The sequence below is a fragment of the Anser anser genome (assembly GCF_964211835.1).
Source record: "Anser anser genome assembly, chromosome: 3".
Lineage (NCBI taxonomy): Eukaryota > Metazoa > Chordata > Aves > Anseriformes > Anatidae > Anser > Anser anser.
Window position 1 is genome coordinate 93,214,510 of NC_139722.1, and position 6,095 is coordinate 93,220,604.

The following is a 6,095-nucleotide window of genomic DNA, read 5'->3' on the forward strand; positions in this document are numbered from 1 at the left end:
AAAACAGATGAACTGATGAGCTGGTGTATGAGCAGCCCGTGAAGAGGATGTCCATCCTTTAGACTTGGCAACCAGCTTACAAAAAGAAAGTCAGAACACATCATAATTTTCAACCTACAAGACAGAACTATTATAGAGTGATAAAATGGCCCTGGATGTCAGAACTGCATTTCCTAACTACCTCTTTTTTTTTTTTCCCTATTAAAACCAAACTTATAATGTTATACAAATCATGCCAAAAACTTCAGCTCCAAAATGGTGAGTTTTATATACATGCTGAACTACAAAACTATGTTTATGTAAAATGAAGTAGGAGTTAAGCTCAGAATAAGGAATAATGAGATCTTGATTCAGATCACAGCTCGTTTACCAGTTAATGACCGCTAACAAATTTCATAAGCTACCTACATCTGAATTTGTCATTTGGAAAAAAAAAATCGTAGTATTACATGCTTCACAGTGAAGCTATAAGGTCTAGTCTATTGAACTGTGAAGTGTGGTGAGATACTGAGAATATGTTCGGAACAAATAAGATTTATTTGAAAGTACAGAAAATGATCTGAACACAAAACAGATTTGGATAAATTAATAGGAGGAATATATACTCTGTTTCACTCTATTAGGATGGATGGCATTTTGCCTGGAATATGAGTCACAGGAGAACTTTATATTCTAAGTGTAAGACATTGCTAGGCAAGACAGGGAGGGGAGTAGTAATCTGGAGGATAAATTGCAGGAAGAAATAAGTAGGAATACGCTGAAATGATAGCAATAATGCATGAAGAACTACGTTAAAACAAAGGTAAATTGTATCTTATTACTCTGAAAGCAATTCAAGCTAAAAGGCTCAAGGATTCTGCTGAGAGAATAGAATATAACATGTGAGAGCTGAGGACGACACATCTCAGGCTGGGAGACCTGGCTCTGGAAAGAATTTTCAGTAGAGTTTAGATGTATCACAGTCTGAGCTCTCATGAGTCATGGCAAAACCTTCATTAACCCATGTAGGCCCAAATAAACAGTTGCAATACTAACTGCAACTCCCAGCTCTCCCAGAGAACAATGAAGGAGTAGCAGAAACAGCCTTGGGAAAAAAAAAAAAAAAAAAAAAAAAAAAACCTTTGACGAAAGTGAAATGTGAGAAAAGCCAGAGACTCAAAATCCACGAGGAGATTCCAACTGGCCAAGGCATCACACAAAAAGGGCATTCTGATCCTGCAATGGCACAAGGGCTGACAGCAGGTATTTTTAGCTGAAAAGGGATGATTGGAACAAGAGAGCTGCAAGTGGAGAGAGAAAGCCTCGCCATAGTGAAAGAGGCTTGCTGTGAAGTTCCTCCCACTTAAATCAAACGCAGGATTGTACCAACAGAACCAACACCAAAAAGGAGCTTCTTGTTGTGGCTTGTGAACATCTTTTAGCGCTGGTGAGAGGCCAAAAGGCCAGCACAGCGGGTTGTGCTCTGCACTGAGGACTGTGGAAAGGCACACACAGATGCCTGCAGCTGTTCCCTTGGGTGATGCTAACCGGCGTAGCTCTGCTGGTTACATGGCCCAGCCCAGCCCCAGCTCCGCACGGGCTGTGCATAGGCAGCGCTGGCAGGAACAGCAAGGACGGCTCTAGCCGAGGCTCTCTACACTCGGTAGGCACTCAAAGCCAGGGAGCCTACCAAAAGATAAAACCCATGGGCTGATAACTAATATTGCTATGCAGCATGTTTAACTAGTGCTGTGCGGAAATGTTTCAATTGTCCAAAAATGTTAAGCTACCACCAAACCTGGTACTTGCCATAGGGTTAATGCAAAGAGCTACCATGCTGCTTCTGGGCTGCTACAGCATGGTTTGCTATTCCATGGTAACTTGTTCATGTTCTAGACCTCACCAAAGTTTCACATACACCCTTTGGAGGGATAAGGACTGTTTGGTGAGCACTGAGTTTTACCTCCTTCTCTTCTGGCATGCTAGCAGTGATGGCATTTATGGCTACACGTTGACTTCTGCACTTTCTTGAAGCATCCCATGTTTGCAGGTTGACAATCCATTTGTTTGTTAGTGAAACACTATTCATTGCTTCTATAAAGGATCCCCATGCCACAAGAGCTAGGTGCCAAGTCTTTGGCTTTATAGTATTCCCAACAGCCTTCTTGCTCTCACTTTCCCCCTGTGTCATCACCTACATTTGGATATAGCAACCAAAAAAGCATCTCCATCCACAGTCCTGGCCAGTTCAACGCTAACTGGATATGCAAGCCAAGAACAGAGGCAAACCAAGAGGCAGGCAAGCCAACAGAGGCAAGGCAACCCAAGAACAGAGGGGAGAAGACAGCAGTATCACTAGAGCTGCAAATGATCAGCACAATAACTGAAACATTGAATAACTTAGCATCAGTGAACACTGTGCTTCTGCTGATGATCATGCATGGAAACCCTGAGATCTTGTCAGCTTTGATCATCTTAACCTCTGTGTTATGCTTCTGTTATAAAAAGAGAAAAATACCAGTCCGGGATGCATTAAAATAAGTATCTTATGTAAGACTAGAACTGATTAATCCGCTGTATTCAGCAATGATGAGGCCTCAGTTGGATCCCTATGTCCTATTTGTGTATCACTCTTCAAGAAATGTGCAGGCAAGCTAGGTAGCACACAGGAGAAGCAACCAAAGTGACAAGAAGTTTAAAAAACATGACCTGTAAGGCAAGTTTGAAAGAAGATTTCAAAAAAGGGAAAAACTGAGTTAGGCAAATGATAAATTTTCTAAAGGGAAGTAAGGATAAGAGGATATTTAGTAACTTTCTTTCCTTTCGCCTTTGAGTTGGATCAGTTTTAAGTGGTTTCATTTTCAACATGGGAGATCTATGCAGGGTAAGTGTTCTAGTACAAGAGTCCTGAAAGAAGCCCCCAGAAGCTTCTGTCAGTAATGGGTGAGACAAACATATGCTAGGAATGATCTACAGAACTCCTATCCTGCCTTGGTGGGCTAGGAGGGTTAAACTGGGGGCTCTGTGGGGGACTCCTGCACCCCCCAGTTCCTGTGAAACCACGTTTGCTCCCGGGGTGGCTGGAAGGGACGTCTGGCTAACAAGTAAGATGTCAGCTGAATCTGTGCAAGCGAGTAGTGGCATCATAACCGAGGCTGTAAAGGCTGAAAGAAAAGAAACCAGAGACTTCAAATAGAAGTCTCACAAAGAAGAACACCCAAAAGCTAAATCGGTGGACTGATCTCCCTGGCAGCATCAGTTGACTAAGCCTCAGGGGGAGAACACTGCAGTGAAAGGGTAAAGGGGCCACATCAGAAGCAGTAGAAAGGGAAAGGAATTTGAAAATGAAGTGAGGCCACAGGCCATCGGGCTTTTGAGAGCGCAACAAGAGAAGTCTCAGTGGAGAGGAGTGAAGCAAAGCCATGCTAGAGGGTGTTCTGGATGGAATCAGAGATGTGTTGGAGGCAAGGAATGCGATTAACAATTCAATGTTACTCAGATCTCGTCTGCTCTGGAAACATATGGCACTACAATAATCACCACAAGGAACTCTTCGAAACTAAGCACACAAAAACCACAAAAGCATGTCAGGGCTGAAATGAGGAAAGCTGTGAGTGACATTTCTGAGTGACAGCAGGACAAAGCAGACAAACTGCCAGTGTACGACTGCTACATTTCATCTTTACTGCTTGCCAAATGCAGCACTCTGCAGTGTCATTAACAGAATCCAGTCTTAATAAATGTCATTTGTGAAGAGCATTCACAGACCCTGATTTAACGCATCTATTACCAACATTACAAAAATCCTGGTCTGAGTCACTTTTGATTGAATGTGTTCACACAGATGGCAGTCAGATATGCAAATATTACATCCACAGGACTTATGGAAAATTACTTCTTGCAGCAATAACCTGGTCAAAAGATACACCTAGAAATTTTTACACATTAAACAGCCTAAAAATATGTTTGATAATTTAATTTAGGTTTTACTTACTGCTTTTTTAAAATCTACTCACTTATGTTTTCAATGACAAAACAATTCTCCCCCACCCTTTGATGTACTTTGCCTGGATTTATTTACAATGCTGTGCACATGCCCTCTGAATTTTGGTTTGGCAATGTATTAAGCTTATTACCCAGGGTCTCACTCTAGGCTGTCAGTTTTATTTAGATTCCATCCAGATTTTAAACTTATGCCTAGGCTTTGATTTATCTGGCTTGGTTCAATGCCCAGTGAAGTTAATGGAAAGTTCCTATTGACCTGAAACGAAGTTAGATTGAGGCATGTTTATGTGCCCAGCTTGATCTGACATCAAAATTCTTTTTTCCATTAGGTTCTCCATATTTAAAGTGGGTTAGCAAACTGTCACAAAGTCCTGAATTGTTTTCTGAGCACAGAGACGTGAAAAAGAGCACTGCTCGTGAAGCTCTGCTCCAGCTCTTATTGAAATGACCATAAACTGTTTCATTTACTGCAGTGGAAGCTGAGCTGGAGCTGAGTATCAGTTACATTCATTCCAGGATTTATTCCAGAAAGTAAAAATCTAATATAAAAAACAGATGGTTTTGCCCTTTCTGGGTCTTTATTGAATTGGAGAGAAGGTAGGATCTCAGTGCTGTTCACAATTGCATGAATTTCATGACATGCAATCTCTTGACTTAACTTTCCAGAGTTAGGTGAAACTCTCAGCTTTCATTTAAAAAAAAAAAAAAAAAAAGAAAGTATGAAGTAAGTTAACTGCCTTTAGCACTACAGAGAAAGATAGAAAAACATAAATCTTAAGACCTCAAAAATAAGAAGGCCATGTCCACCCCCCTAAAATGACTTGTGGTGAAATGCTATGATTTTTAAATCAGCTTCATAGTTTGGAGGTCTGATTCACTTTGAAATGCTTGGTATTGCTAATGCCTCTGTCTCACTATGCTGGACAATTTATTCCCCGTGCCTTGACTTTTCCCAAAGACTCTCAACAGAATCAGAACTCCCATCATGCCAGAGACTGTCAAAAAAAATACCACCACTCAAAATTTTAAAAGGAGGAAAGACATGTAGCATGTTGGAAAAATTAAGTTTAGCATGAGATAATATGGAAAGGGATAAAAAATTGCTGTTTAAACTAAAGCATTATAGTCTGCCTTGATTCGTGTATAAATCAAACTGTATGATTTGTAACATGTAACTGTAAGATGTGAGAAGATCTGCAAAAATGTGTAAGAATGCGTGAGGTTATTTTTTCTAGAGGGAAACCTGTTTCATGTATAAAATGCAACACCGCTTAAGCAAACATTTATATCTGTGAATGCTTATGCATATACAAATAGCTATTTGAAATTCCAAGGCTCAGTCACTGGTACAGAAAAGATTACTGATCGCCCCATCTAATTCTGCGTATGATCTACTGCTCATCTGCTGTGCCCAAATTTCTTCAACATAGAAACTATTGCAACAGTAGCCTCATAATATGCTGCTCATAAAAATGTCTAAATACTTTATTAGCTCTACATACCTGGAGTTCTAGCACTGCGTTGCTATTCATAACAAAACTGCTAGCAGGAAAGAATTTGTGATACCGCCTGTGTACTCTGATCCATAATGGGCACGCAGACTCTTCCACCAAATCAGGGGATCACGGATAAAGTTTCAAGGAACTGATTTCATGTTCCTTATTATTCTTTATCAGTCTGATTAACACCTACACTTGCAAGTCATGCTGTAACACTTTAGGTTCATCCTTGCAAGTAAACACCAGTACAATATCAGTAGCAAAAGGAACTTCTGTTTACGGCACCTGGTCCATCCAGGCTCGATGCGGCTCTGGGCAGCCTGCTCTAGTGGTTGGCAACCCTGCCCAGAGCAGGGGGGTTGAAACTAGATGATCTTTAAGGTCCATTTCAACCCAGGCTATTCTATGATTCTCTATGATTAACTATGACCTAAACCTGCACTATAATGGGGATTTAGCTGGAATAGTAATAGGTAAACAAGAAAACTTTTCTAAAACAAACCAGTATCTGATAATCCAGATTCATAAGGCAAAAACCCCCTGGTCAACAAGTGTATTAGGCCATGCTTACTTTAACAGGTAGACATGAATTCTTGACGGATTGCTCTTCTC